The 14846-nt window shown below is 43.2% G+C and overlaps 12 non-coding genes across 12 annotated transcripts; all 12 read left to right on the forward strand.

Moving 5' to 3' along the window:
- Positions 1–955: 955 nt before the first annotated feature.
- LOC136726341 (5S ribosomal RNA) lies at positions 956–1074 on the forward strand. The gene has a single exon (XR_010808150.1). It is a non-coding gene; the product is annotated as a 5S ribosomal RNA (ribosomal RNA).
- Positions 1075–2129: 1055 nt separating this feature from the next.
- On the forward strand, positions 2130–2248 carry LOC136726351 (5S ribosomal RNA). Its single transcript, XR_010808159.1, has one exon. It is a non-coding gene; the product is annotated as a 5S ribosomal RNA (ribosomal RNA).
- A 1055-nt stretch (positions 2249–3303) lies between these two features.
- On the forward strand, positions 3304–3422 carry LOC136726342 (5S ribosomal RNA). The gene has a single exon (XR_010808151.1). It is a non-coding gene; the product is annotated as a 5S ribosomal RNA (ribosomal RNA).
- Positions 3423–4488: 1066 nt separating this feature from the next.
- LOC136726343 (5S ribosomal RNA) lies at positions 4489–4607 on the forward strand. The gene has a single exon (XR_010808152.1). It is a non-coding gene; the product is annotated as a 5S ribosomal RNA (ribosomal RNA).
- A 1055-nt stretch (positions 4608–5662) lies between these two features.
- LOC136726357 (5S ribosomal RNA) lies at positions 5663–5781 on the forward strand. Its single transcript, XR_010808164.1, has one exon. It is a non-coding gene; the product is annotated as a 5S ribosomal RNA (ribosomal RNA).
- Positions 5782–6847: 1066 nt separating this feature from the next.
- LOC136726347 (5S ribosomal RNA) lies at positions 6848–6966 on the forward strand. The gene has a single exon (XR_010808155.1). It is a non-coding gene; the product is annotated as a 5S ribosomal RNA (ribosomal RNA).
- A 1065-nt stretch (positions 6967–8031) lies between these two features.
- Positions 8032–8150, forward strand: LOC136726359 (5S ribosomal RNA). The gene has a single exon (XR_010808166.1). It is a non-coding gene; the product is annotated as a 5S ribosomal RNA (ribosomal RNA).
- Positions 8151–9215: 1065 nt separating this feature from the next.
- LOC136726362 (5S ribosomal RNA) lies at positions 9216–9334 on the forward strand. Its single transcript, XR_010808169.1, has one exon. It is a non-coding gene; the product is annotated as a 5S ribosomal RNA (ribosomal RNA).
- A 1055-nt stretch (positions 9335–10389) lies between these two features.
- Positions 10390–10508, forward strand: LOC136726348 (5S ribosomal RNA). The gene has a single exon (XR_010808156.1). It is a non-coding gene; the product is annotated as a 5S ribosomal RNA (ribosomal RNA).
- Positions 10509–11563: 1055 nt separating this feature from the next.
- Positions 11564–11682, forward strand: LOC136726360 (5S ribosomal RNA). Its single transcript, XR_010808167.1, has one exon. It is a non-coding gene; the product is annotated as a 5S ribosomal RNA (ribosomal RNA).
- A 1055-nt stretch (positions 11683–12737) lies between these two features.
- On the forward strand, positions 12738–12856 carry LOC136726358 (5S ribosomal RNA). Its single transcript, XR_010808165.1, has one exon. It is a non-coding gene; the product is annotated as a 5S ribosomal RNA (ribosomal RNA).
- Positions 12857–13922: 1066 nt separating this feature from the next.
- On the forward strand, positions 13923–14041 carry LOC136726364 (5S ribosomal RNA). Its single transcript, XR_010808171.1, has one exon. It is a non-coding gene; the product is annotated as a 5S ribosomal RNA (ribosomal RNA).
- The last annotated feature ends 805 nt before the right edge of the window (positions 14042–14846 follow it).

Here is a 14846-nt window from a genome sequence, read left to right on the forward strand (position 1 = left end):
GGCATACAATAGATCTTGTTCTCCAACGTAAACGGTCCCTAGTAACTAGGGTACATTCGTAAATAAATTGAGCATCATGGCTAGAAGTGACTAAATGTTGCCTAATCTTTCTCATCGAGAAATGACACAATTACAGCAACACAAAAAGGAACTCCACCGGACAAAGTTCACTGCTCACAAGGAGCCTCATTCAACACACACGGTTCCATTCCCATTCATGCAAAGCACGAAAGTGTAAAACTTGGGAACATACTTGAGAGCAAAGATCACATTCAATCTCATTCAAGGCACGGATGTGAATGCAACGGGATGAAATTACTGAAATGATGCCTGCCCTCGAACTGTGATGATGGACTACCCGACTCGCCAATAATATTGGGTTCTGGTGTATTGAAATACAGGAGCTGCTGGATTTGTGTGTTTTCTTACCCCCTCACCATAGTTTGTCAAATGTTTAAACAACTGAACTTATATTCAAGGTTTGTTTCTCTTCATATGTTTTACTGGTTTACATTTGTCTCAGCAACCTGTTGAATGATTCTTCTGCTTTCAAAACAAAATGACAACAGGATGAATGCACACACTTGAAAATACAATACATGCAATGTTATGCATCATAGTGATGCAACCTCCTTTCAGTTTCATACTGCATGTCAATTGAAATCCTTACTGAAATGCACACCTTCTCAAGATTGCGCTTGACTGGCGTGTCAGGCACTCAATTACAGCTGTTTTATCAAGACAATGTGTTCGTTTTGTAATATATAGTTCCGGTCTGGTGTGGCACCCCAGCTAACGCACAACGTTGCCACAACGTTTCGTGTTAGCAGGGACTGTCTGCAGCGTGCTGGTGTGTCCCGGACTTTAGAGTAGAGAGACAGTTCAACTGCAAGTATGAGCGGCAGAAACGGATATTGCCTTCCCTTTAAGTAGAGGGTCAAGGACAGCCTCCCTGGCTTACGGCCATACTAGCCTGAATACGCCCGATCTCGTCCGATCTCGGAAGCTAAGCAGGCTCGGGCCTGGTCAGTACTTGGATGGGAGACCGCCTGGGAATACCAGGTGCTGTAAGCTTTTGCATCTTTTACACACCAGAGGGCGACAAATCACGAGTTTTAACTTTGGATACACGCAATTTCATCATTATTTCAGATTTGACTTCCCCAAATACACAGGCATACAATAGATCTTGTTCTCCAACGTAAACGGTCCCTAGTAACTAGGGTACATTCGTAAATAAATTGAGCATCATGGCTAGAAGTGACTAAATGTTGCCTAATCTTTCTCATCGAGAAATGACACAATTACAGCAACACAAAAAGGAACTCCACCGGACAAAGTTCAGTGCTCACAAGGAGCCTCATTCAACACACACGGTTCCATTCCCATTCATGCAAAGCACGAAAGTGTAAAACTTGGGAACATACTTGAGAGCAAAGATCATATTCAATCTCATTCAAGGCACGGATGTGAATGCAACGGGATGAAATTACTGAAATGATGCCTGCTCTCGAACTGTGATGATGGACTACCCGACTCGCCAATAATATTGGGTTCTGGTGTATTGAAATACAGGAGCTGCTGGATTTGTGTGTTTTCTTACCCCCTCACCATAGTTTGTCAAATGTTTAAACAACTGAACTTATATTCAAGGTTTGTTTCTCTTCATATGTTTTACTGGTTTACATTTGTCTCAGCAACCTGTTGAATGATTCTTCTGCTTTCAAAACAAAATGACAACAGGATGAATGCACACACTTGAAAATACAATACATGCAATGTTATGCATCATAGTGATGCAACCTCCTTTCAGTTTCATACTGCATGTCAATTGAAATCCTTACTGAAATGCACACCTTCTCAAGATTGCGCTTGACTGGCGTGTCAGGCACTCAATTACAGCTGTATTATCAAGACAATGTGTTCGTTTTGTAAAATATAGTTCCGGTCTGGTGTGGCACCCCAGCTAACGCACAACGTTGCCACAACGTTTCGTGTTAGCAGGGACTGTCTGCAGCGTGCTGGTGTGTCCCGGACTTTAGAGTAGAGAGACAGTTCAACTGCAAGTATGAGCGGCAGAAACGGATATTGCCTTCCCTTTAAGTAGAGGGTCAAGGACAGCCTCCCTGGCTTACGGCCATACTAGCCTGAATACGCCCGATCTCGTCCGATCTCGGAAGCTAAGCAGGCTCGGGCCTGGTTAGTACTTGGATGGGAGACCGCCTGGGAATACCAGGTGCTGTAAGCTTTTTCATCTTTTACACACCAGAGGGCGACAAATCACGAGTTTTAACTTTGGATACACGCAATTTCATCATTATTTCAGATTTGACTTCCCCAAATACACAGGCATACAATAGATCTTGTTCTCCAACGTAAACGGTCCCTAGAAACTAGGGTACATTCGTAAATAAATTCAGCATCATGGCTAGAAGTGACTAAATGTTGCCTAATCTATCTCATCGAGAAATGACACAATTACAGCAACACAAAAAGGAACTCCACCGGACAAAGTTCAGTGCTCACAAGGAGCCTCATTCAACACACACGGTTCCATTCCCATTCATGCAAAGCACGAAAGTGTAAAACTTGGGAACATACTTGAGAGCAAAGATCACATTCAATCTCATTCAAGGCACGGATGTGAATGCAACGGGATGAAATAACTGAAATGATGCCTGCCCTCGAACTGTGATGATGGACTACCCGACTCGCCAATAATATTGGCTTCTGGTGTATTGAAATACAGGAGCTGCTGGATGTGTGTGTTTTCTTACCCCCTCACCATAGTTTGTCAAATGTTTAAACAACTGAACTTATATTCAAGGTTTGTTTCTCTTCATATGTTTTACTGGTTTACATTTGTCTCAGCAACCTGTTGAATGATTCTTCTGCTTTCAAAACAAAATGACAACAGGATGAATGCACACACTTGAAAATACAATACATGCAATGTTATGCATCATAGTGATGCAACCTCCTTTCAGTTTCATACTGCATGTCAATTGAAATCCTTACTGAAATGCACACCTTCTCAAGATTGCGCTTGACTGGCGTGTCAGGCACTCAATTACAGCTGTTTTATCAAGACAATGTGTTCGTTTTGTAATATATAGTTCCGGTCTGGTGTGGCACCCCAGCTAACGCACAACGTTGCCACAACGTTTCGTGTTAGCAGGGACTGTCTGCGGCGCGCTGGTGTGTCCCGGACTTTAGAGTAGAGAGACAGTTCAACTGCAAGTATGAGCGGCAGAAACGGATATTGCCTTCCCTTTAAGTAGAGCGTCAGGGATAGCCTCCCTGGCTTACGGCCATACTAGCCTGAATACGCCCGATCTCGTCCGATCTCGGAAGCTAAGCAGGCTCGGGCCTGGTCAGTACTTGGATGGGAGACCGCCTGGGAATACCAGGTGCTGTAAGCTTTTGCATCTTTTACACACCAGAGGGCGACAAATCACGAGTTTTAACTTTGGATACACGCAATTTCATCATTATTTCAGATTTGACTTCCCCAAATACACAGGCATACAATAGATCTTGTTCTCCAACGTAAACGGTCCCTAGTAACTAGGGTACATTCGTAAATAAATTGAGCATCATGGCTAGAAGTGACTAAATGTTGCCTAATCTATCTCATCGAGAAATGACACAATTACAGCAACACAAAAAGGAACTCCACCGGACAAAGTTCAGTGCTCACAAGGAGCCTCATTCAACACAAACGGTTCCATTCCCATTCATGCAAAGCACGAAAGTGTAAAACTTTGGAACATACTTGAGAGCAAAGATCACATTCAATCTCATTCAAGGCACGGATGTGAATGCAACGGGATGAAATTACTGAAATGATGCCTGCCCTCGAACTGTGATGATGGACTACCCGACTCGCCAATAATATTGGGTTCTGGTGTATTGAAATACAGGAGCTGCTGGATTTGTATGTTTTCTTACCCCCTCACCATACTTTCTCAAATGTTTAAACAACTGAACTTATATTCAAGGTTTGTTTCTCTTCATATGTTTTACTGGTTTACATTTGTCTCAGCAACCTGTTGAATGATTCTTCTGCTTTCAAAACAAAATGACAACAGGATGAATGCACACACTTGAAAATACAATACATGCAATGTTATGCATCATAGTGATGCAACCTCCTTTCAGTTTCATACTGCATGTCAATTGAAATCCTTACTGAAATGCACACCTTCTCAAGATTGCGCTTGACTGGCGTGTCAGGCACTAAATTACAGCTGTTTTATCAAGACAATGTGTTCGTTTTGTAATATATAGTTCCGGTCTGGTGTGGCACCCCAGCTAACGCACAACGTTGCCACAATGTTGCCACAACGTGGCATGTTAGCAGGGACTGTCTGCGGCGCACTGGTGTGTCCCGGGCTTTAGAGTAGAGAGACAGTTCAACTGTAAGTATGAACGGCAGAAACGGATATTGCCTTCCCTTTAAGTAGAGCGTCAGGGACAGCCTCCCTGGCTTACGGCCATACTAGCCTGAATACGCCCGATCTCGTCCGATCTCGGAAGCTAAGCAGGCTCGGGCCTGGTCAGTACTTGGATGGGAGACCGCCTGGGAATACCAGGTGCTGTAAGCTTTTGCATCTTTTACACGCCAGAGGGCGACAAATCACGAGTTTTAACTTTGGATACACGCAATTTCATCATTATTTCAGATTTGACTTCCCCAAATACACAGGCATACAATAGATCTTGTTCTCCAACGTAAACGGTCCCTAGTAACTAGGGTACATTCGTGAATAAATTGAGCATCATGGCTAGAAGTGACTAAATGTTGCCTAATCTTTCTCATCGAGAAATGACACAATTACAGCAACACAAAAAGGAACTCCACCGGACAAAGTTCAGTGCTCACAAGGAGCCTCATTCAACACACACGGTTCCATTCCCATTCATGCAAAGCACGAAAGTGTAAAACTTGGGAACATACTTGAGAGCAAAGATCACATTCAATCTCATTCAAGGCACGGATGTGAATGCAACGGGATGAAATTACTGAAATGATGCCTGCCCTCGAACTGTGATGATGGACTACCCGACTCGCCAATAATATTGGGTTCTGGTGTATTGAAATACAGGAGCTGCTGGATTTGTGTGTTTTCTTACCCCCTCACCATAGTTTGTCAAATGTTTAAACAACTGAACTTATATTCAAGGTTTGTTTCTCTTCATATGTTTTACTGGTTTACATTTGTCTCAGCAACCTGTTGAATGATTCTTCTGCTTTCAAAACAAAATGACAACAGGATGAATGCACACACTTGAAAATACAATACATGCAATGTTATGCATCATAGTGATGCAACCTCCTTTCAGTTTCATACTGCATGTCAATTGAAATCCTTACTGAAATGCACACCTTCTCAAGATTGCGCTTGACTGGCGTGTCAGGCACACAATTACAGCTGTATTATCAAGACAATGTGTTCGTTTTGTAAAATATAGTTCCGGTCTGGTGTGGCACCCCAGCTAACGCACAACGTTGCCACAACGTGGCATGTTAGCAGGGACTGTCTGCGGTGCGCTGGTGTGTCCCGGGCTTTAGAGTAGAGAGACAGTTCAACTGTAAGTATGAACGGCAGAAACGGATATTGCCTTCCCTTTAAGTAGAGCGTCAGGGACAGCCTCCCTGGCTTACGGCCATACTAGCCTGAATACGCCCGATCTCATCAGATCTCGGAAGCCAAGCGGGCTCGGGCCTGGTCAGTACTTGGATGGGAGACCGCCTGGGAATACCAGGTGCTGTAAGCTTTTGCACCTTTTACACACCAGAGGGCGACAAATCACGAGTTTTAACTTTGGATACACGCAATTTCATCATTATTTCAGATTTTACTTCCCCAAATACACAGGCATACAATAGATCTTGTTCTCCAACGTAAACGGTCCCTAGTAACTAGGGTACATTCGTAAATAAATTGAGCATCATGGCTAGAAGTGACTAAATGTTGCCTAATCTTTCTCATCGAGAAATGACACAATTACAGCAACACAAAAAGGAACTCCACCGGACAAAGTTCAGTGCTCACAAGGAGCCTCATTCAACACACACGGTTCCATTCCCATTCATGCAAAGCACGAAAGTGTAAAACTTGGGAACATACTTGAGAGCAAAGATCACATTCAATCTCATTCAAGGCACGGATGTGAATGCAACGGGATGAAATTACTGAAATGATGCCTGCCCTCGAACTGTGATGATGGACTACCCGACTCGCCAATAATATTGGGTTCTGGTGTATTGAAATACAGGAGCTGCTGGATTTGTGTGTTTTCTTACCCCCTCACCATAGTTTGTCAAATGTTTAAACAACTGAACTTATATTCAAGGTTTGTTTCTCTTCATATGTTTTACTGGTTTACATTTGTCTCAGCAACCTGTTGAATGATTCTTCTGCTTTCAAAACAAAATGACAACAGGATGAATGCACACACTTGAAAATACAATACATGCAATGTTATGCATCATAGTGATGCAACCTCCTTTCAGTTTCATACTGCATGTCAATTGAAATCCTTACTGAAATGCACACCTTCTCAAGTTTGCTCTTGACTGGCGTGTCAGGCACTCAATTACAGCTGTATTATCAAGACAATGTGTTCGTTTTGTAAAATATAGTTCCGGTCTGGTGTGGCACCCCAGCTAACGCACAACGTTGCCACAACGTTGCCACAACGTGGCGTGTTAGCAGGGACTGTCTGCGGCGCACTGGTGTGTCCCGGGCTTTAGAGTAGAGAGACAGTTCAACTGTAAGTATGATCGGCAGAAACGGATATTGCCTTCCCTTTAAGTAAAGCGTCAGGGACAGCCTCCCTGGCTTACGGCCATACTAGCCTGAATACGCCCGATCTCGTCCGATCTCGGAAGCCAAGCAGGCTTGGGCCTGGTCAGTACTTGGATGGGAGACCGCCTGGGAATACCAGGTGCTGTAAGCTTTTGCACCTTTTACACACCAGAGGGCGACAAATCACGAGTTTTAACTTGGGATACAGACAATTTCATCATTATTTGAGGTTTTACTTCCCCAAATACACAGGCATACAATAGATCTTGTTCTCCAACGTAAACGGTCCCTAGTAACTAGGGTACATTCGTAAATAAATTGAGCATCATGGCTAGAAGTGACTAAATGTTGCCTAATCTTTCTCATCGAGAAATGACACAATTACAGCAACACAAAAAGAACTCCACCGGACAAAGTTCAGTGCTCACAAGGAGCCTCATTCAACACACACGGTTCCATTCCCATTCATGCAAAGCACGAAAGTGTAAAACTTGGGAACATACTTGAGAGCAAAGATCACATTCAATCTCATTCAAGGCACGGATGTGAATGCAACGGGATGAAATTACTGAAATGATGCCTGCCCTCGAACTGTGATGATGGACTACCCGACTCGCCAATAATATTGGGTTCTGGTGTATTGAAATACAGGAGCTGCTGGATTTGTGTGTTTTCTTACCCCCTCACCATAGTTTGTCAAATGTTTAAACAACTGAACTTATATTCAAGGTTTGTTTCTCTTCATATGTTTTACTGGTTTACATTTGTCTCAGCAACCTGTTGAATGATTCTTCTGCTTTCAAAACAAAATGACAACAGGATGAATGCACACACTTGAAAATACAATACATGCAATGTTATGCATCATAGTGATGCAACCTCCTTTCAGTTTCATACTGCATGTCAATTGAAATCCTTACTGAAATGCACACCTTCTCAAGATTGCGCTTGACTGGCGTGTCAGGCACTCAATTACAGCTGTATTATCAAGACAATGTGTTCGTTTTGTAAAATATAGTTCCGGTCTGGTGTGGCACCCCAGCTAACGCACAACGTTGCCACAATGTTGCCACAACGTGGCGTGTTAGCAGGGACTGTCTGCGGCGCACTGGTGTGTCCCGGGCTTTAGAGTAGAGAGACAGTTCAACTGTAAGTATGATCGGCAGAAACGGATATTGCCTTCCCTTTAAGTAGAGCGTCAGGGACAGCCTCCCTGGCTCACGGCCATACTAGCCTGAATACGCCCGATCTCGTCCGATCTCGGAAGCCAAGCAGGCTTGGGCCTGGTGAGTACTTGGATGGGAGACCGCCTGGGAATACCAGGTGCTGTAAGCTTTTGCACCTTTTACACACCAGAGGGCGACAAATCACGAGTTTTAACTTTGGATACACACAATTTCATCATTATTTCAGGTTTTACTTCCCCAAATACACAGGCATACAATAGATCTTGTTCTCCAACGTAAACGGTCCCTAGTAACTAGGGTACATTCGTCAATAAATTGAGCATCATGGCTAGAAGTGACTAAATGTTGCCTAATCTTTCTCATCGAGAAATGACACAATTACAGCAACACAAAAAGAACTCCACCGGACAAAGTTCAGTGCTCACAAGGAGCCTCATTCAACACACATGGTTCCATTCCAATTCATGCAAAGCACGAAAGTGTAAAACTTGGGAACATACTTGAGAGCAAAGATCACATTCAATCTCATTCAAGGCACGGATGTGAATGCATCGGGATGAAATTACTGAAATGATGCCTGCCCTCGAACTGTGATGATGGACTACCCGACTCGCCAATAATATTGGGTTCTGGTGTATTGAAATACAGGAGCTGCTGGATTTGTGTGTTTTCTTACCCCCTCACCATAGTTTGTCAAATGTTTAAACAACTGAACTTATATTCAAGGTTTGTTTCTCTTCATATGTTTTACTGGTTTACATTTGTCTCAGCAACCTGTTGAATGATTCTTCTGCTTTCAAAACAAAATGACAACAGGATGAATGCACACACTTGAAAATACAATACATGCAATGTTATGCATCATAGTGATGCAACCTCCTTTCAGTTTCATACTGCATGTCAATTGATATCCTTACTGAAATGCACACCTTCTCAAGATTGCGCTTGACTGGCGTGTCAGGCACTCAATTACAGCTGTTTTATCAAGACAATGTGATCGTTTTGTAAAATATAGTTCCGGTCTGGTGTGGCACCCCAGCTAATGCACAACTTTGCCACAACGTTGCCACAACGTGGCGTGTTAGCAGGGACTTTCTGCGACACGCTGGTATGTCCCGGGCTTTAGAGTAGAGAGACAGTTCAACTGTAAGTATGAACGGCAGAAACGGATATTGCCTTCCCTTTAAGTAGAGCGTCAGGGAAAGTCTCACTTGCTTACGGCCATACTAGCCTGAATACGCCCGATCTCGTCCGATCTCGGAAGCCAAGCAGGCTCGGGCCTGGTCAGTACTTGAATAGGAGACCGCCTGGGAATACCAGGTGCTTTAAGCTTTTGCACCTTTGACACACCAGAGGGTGACAAATCACGATTTTTAACTTTGGATACACACAATTTCATCATTATTTCAGATTTGACTTCCCCAAATACACAGGCATACAATACATTTTGTTCTCCAACGTAAACGGTCCCTAGTAACTAGGGTACATTCGTAAATAAATTGAGCATCATGGCTAGAAGTGACTAAATGTTGCCTAATCTTTCTCATCAAGAAATGACACAATTACAGCAACACAAAAAGGAACTCCACCGGACAAAGTTCAGTGCTCACAAGGAGCCTCATTCAACACACACGGTTCCATTCCCATTCATGCAAAGCACGAAAGTGTAAAACTTGGGAACATACTTGAGAGCAAAGATCACATTCAAACTCATTCAAGGCACGGATGTGAATGCAACGGGATGAAATTACTGAAATGATGCCTGCCCTCGAACTGTGATGATGGACTACCCGACTCGCCAATAATATTGGGTTCTGGTGTATTGAAATACAGGAGCTGCTGGATTTGTGTGTTTTCTTACCCCCTCACCATAGTTTGTCAAATGTTTAAACAACTGAACTTATATTCAAGGTTTGTTTCTCTTCATATGTTTTACTGGTTTACATTTGTCTCAGCAACCTGTTGAATGATTCTTCTGCTTTCAAAACAAAATGACAACAGGATGAATGCACACACTTGAAAATACAATACATGCAATGTTATGCATCATAGTGATGCAACCTCCTTTCAGTTTCATACTGCATGTCAATTGAAATCCTTACTGAAATGCACACCTTCTCAAGATTGCGCTTGACTGGCGTGTCAGGCACTCAATTACAGCTGTATTATCAAGACAATGTGTTCGTTTTGTAAAATATAGTTCCGGTCTGGTGTGGCACCCCAGCTAACGCACAACGTTGCCACAACGTTTCGTGTTAGCAGGGACTGTCTGCGGCGCGCTGGTGTGTCCCGGGCTTTAGAGTAGAGAGACAGTTCAACTGTAAGTATGAACGGCAGAAACGGATATTGCCTTCCCTTTAAGTAGAGCGTCAGGGACAGCCTCCCTGGCTTACGGCCATACTAGCCTGAATACGCCCGATCTCGTCCGATCTCGGAAGTTAAGCAGGCTCGGGCCTGGTCAGTACTTGGATGGGAGACTGCCTGGGAATACCAGGTGCTGTAAGCTTTTGCATCTTTTACACACCAGAGGGCGACAAATCACGAGTTTTAACTTTGGATACACGCAATTTCATCATTATTTCAGATTTGACTTCCCCAAATACACAGGCATACAATAGATCTTGTTCTCCAACGTAAACGGTCCCTAGTAACTAGGGTACATTCGTAAATAATTTGAGCATCATGGCTAGAATTGACTAAATGTTGCCTAATCTTTCTCATCAAGAAATGACACAATTACAGCAACACAAAAAGGAACTCCACCGGACAAAGTTCAGTGCTCACAAGGAGCCTCATTCAACACACACGGTTCCATTCCCATTCATGCAAAGTACGAAAGTGTAAAACTTGGGAACATACTTGAGAGCAAAGATCACATTCAATCTCATTCAAGGCACGGATGTGAATGCAACGGGATGAAATTACTGAAATGATGCCTGCCCTCGAACTGTGATGATGGACTACCCGACTCGCCAATAATATTGGGTTCTGGTGTATTGAAATACAGGAGCTGCTGGATTTGTGTGTTTTCTTACCCCCTCACCATAGTTTGTCAAATGTTTAAACAACTGAACTTATATTCAAGGTTTGTTTCTCTTCATATGTTTTACTGGTTTACATTTGTCTCAGCAACCTGTTGAATGATTCTTCTGCTTTCAAAACAAAATGACAACAGGATGAATGCACACACTTGAAAATACAATACATGCAATGTTATGCATCATAGTGATGCAACCTCCTTTCAGTTTCATACTGCATGTCAATTGAAATCCTTACTGAAATGCACACCTTCTCAAGATTGCGCTTGACTGGCGTGTCAGGCACTCAATTACAGCTGTATTATCAAGACAATGTGTTCGTTTTGTAAAATATAGTTCCGGTCTGGTGTGGCACCCCAACTAACGCACAACGTTGCCACAACGTTTCGTGTTAGCAGGGACTGTCTGCGGCGCGCTGGTGTGTCCCGGGCATTAGAGTAGAGAGACAGTTCAACTGTAAGTATGAACGGCAGAAACGGATATTGCCTTCCCTTTAAGTAGAGCGTCAGGGACAGCCTCCCTGGCTTACGGCCATACTAGCCTGAATACGCCCGATCTTGTCCGATCTCGGAAGTTAAGCAGGCTCGGGCCTGGTCAGTACTTGGATGGGAGACTGCCTTGGAATACCAGGTGCTGTAAGCTTTTGCATCTTTTACACACCAGAGGGCGACAAATCACGAGTTTTAACTTTGGATACACGCAATTTCATCATTATTTCAGATTTGACTTCCCCAAATACACAGGCATACAATAGATCTTGTTCTCCAACGTAAACGGTCCCTAGTAACTAGGATACATTCGTCAATAAATTGAGCATCATGGCTAGAAGTGACTAAATGTTGCCTAATCTTTCTCATCAAGAAATGACACAATTACAGCAACAAAAAAGGAACTCCACCGGACAAAGTTCAGTGCTCACAAGGAGCATCATTCAACACACACGGTTCCATTCCCATTCATGCAAACCACGAAAGTGTAAAACTTGGGTACGTACTTGAGAGTAAAGATAACATTCAATCTCATTCAAGGCACGCATGTGAATGCAACGGGATGAAATTACTGAAATGATGCCTGCCCTCGAACTGTGATGATGGACTACCCGACTCGCCAATAATATTGGGATCTGGTGTATTGAAATACAGGAGCTGCTGGATTTGTGTGTTTTCTTACCCCCTCACCATAGTTTGTCAAATGTTTAAACAACTGAACTTATATTCAAGGTTTGTTTCTCTTCATATGTTTTACTGGTTTACATTTGTCTCAGCAACCTGTTGAATGATTGTTCTGCTTTCAAAACAAAATGACAACAGGATGAATGCACACACTTGAAAATACAATACATGCAATGTTATGCATCATAGTGATGCAACCTCCTTTCAGTTTCATACTGCATGTCAATTGAAATCCTTACTGAAATGCACACCTTCTCAAGATTGCGCTTGACTGGCGTGTCAGGCATTCAATTACAGCTGTTTTATCAAGACAAATGTGTTCGTTTTGTAAAATATAGTTCCGGTCTGGTGTGGCACCCCAGCTAACGCACAACGTTGCCACAACGTGGCATGTTAGCAGGGACTGTCTGCGGCGCGCTGGTGTGTCCCGGGCTTTAGAGTGGAGAGACAGTTCAACTGTAAGTATGAACGGCAGAAACGGATATTGCCTTCCCTTTGAGTAGAGTGTCAGGGACAGCCTCCCTGGCTTACGGCCATACTAGCCTGAATACGCCCGATCTCGTCCGATCTCGGAAGCTAAGCAGGCTCGGGCCTGGTCAGTACTTGGATGGGAGACTGCCTGGGAATACCAGGTGCTGTAAGCTTTTGCATCTTTTACACACCAGAGGGCGACAAATCACGAGTTTTAACTTTGGATACACGCAATTTCATCATTATTTCAGATTTGACTTCCCCAAATACACAGGCATACAATAGATCTTGTTCTCCAACGTAAACGGTCCCTAGTAACTAGGGTACATTCGTAAATAAATTGAGCATCATGGCTAGAATTGACTAAATGTTGCCTAATCTTTCTCATCGAGAAATGACACAATTACAGCAACACAAAAAGGAACTCCACCGGACAAAGATCAGTGCTCACAAGGAGCCTCATTCAACACACACGGTTCCATTCCCATTCATGCAAAGCACGAAAGTGTAAAACTTGGGAACATACTTGATAGCAAAGATCACATTCAATCTCATTCAAGGCACGGATGTGAATGCAACGGGGTGAAATTACTGAAATGATGCCTGCCCTCGAACTGTGACGATGGACTACCCGACTCGCCAATAATATTGGGTTCTGGTGTATTGAAATACAGGAGCTGCTGGATTTGTGTGTTTTCTTACCCCCTCACCATAGTTTGTCAAATGTTTAAACAACTGAACTTATATTCAAGGTTTGTTTCTCTTCATATGTTTTACTGGTTTACATTTGTCTCAGCAACCTGTTGAATGATTCTTCTGCTTTCAAAACAAAATGACAACAGGATGAATGCACACACTTGAAAATACAATACATGCAATGTTATGCATCATAGTGATGCAACCTCCTTTCAGTTTCATACTGCATGTCAATTGAAATCCTTACTGAAATGCACACCTTCTCAAGATTGCGCTTGACTGGCGTGTCAGGCACTCAATTACAGCTGTTTTATCAAGAGAATGTGTTCGTTTTGTAATATATAGTTCCGGTCTGGTGTGGCACCCCAGCTAACGCACAACGTTGCCACAATGTTGCCACAACGTGGCGTGTTAGCAGGGACTGTCTGCGGCGCGCTGGTGTGTCCCGGGCTTTAGAGTAGAGAGACAGTTCAACTGTAAGTATGAACGGCAGAAACGGATATTGCCTTCCCTTTAAGTAGAGCGTCAGGGACAGCCTTCCTGGCTTACGGCCATACTAGCCTGAATACGCCCGATCTCGTCCGATCTCGGAAGTCAAGCAGGCTCGTTCCTGGTCAGTACTTGGATGGGAGACCGCCTGGGAATACCTGGTGCTGAAAGCTTTTGCATCTTTTACACACCAGAGGGCGACAAATCACGAGTTTTAACTTTGGATACACGCAATTTCATCATTATTTCAGATTTGACTTCCCCAAATACATAGGCATACAATAGATCTTGTTCTCCAACGTAAACGGTCCCTAGTAACTAGGGTACATTCGTAAGTAAATTGAGCATCATGGCTAGAAGTGACTAAATGTTGCCTAATCTTTCTCATCGAGAAATGACACAATTACAGCAACACAAAAAAGAACTCCACCGGACAAAGTTCAGTGCTCACAAGGAGCCTCATTCAACACACACGGTTCCATTCCCATTCATGCAATGCACGAAAGTGTAAAACTTGGGAACATACTTGAGAGCAAAGATCACATTCAATCTCATTCAAGGCACGGATGTGAATGCAACGGGATGAAATTACTGAAATGATGCCTGCCCTCGAACTGTGAAGATGGACTACCCGACTCGCCAATAATATTGGGTTCTGGTGTATTGAAATACAGGAGCTGCTGGATTTGTGTGTTTTCTAACCCCCTCACCATAGTTTGTCAAATGTTTAAACAACTGAACTTATATTCAAGGTTTGTTTCTCTTCATATGTTTTACTGGTTTACATTTGTCTCAGCAACCTGTTGAATGATTCTTCTGCTTTCAAAACAAAATGACAACAGGATGAATGCACACACTTGAAAATACAATACATGCAATGTTATGCATCATAGTGATGCAACCTCCTTTCAGTTTCATACTGCATGTCAATTGAAATCCTTACTGAAATGCACACCTTCTCAAGATTGCGCTTGACTG

The sequence above is a fragment of the Amia ocellicauda genome, unplaced genomic scaffold (genome assembly GCF_036373705.1).
Source record: "Amia ocellicauda isolate fAmiCal2 unplaced genomic scaffold, fAmiCal2.hap1 HAP1_SCAFFOLD_251, whole genome shotgun sequence".
NCBI classification, from domain to species: domain Eukaryota; kingdom Metazoa; phylum Chordata; class Actinopteri; order Amiiformes; family Amiidae; genus Amia; species Amia ocellicauda.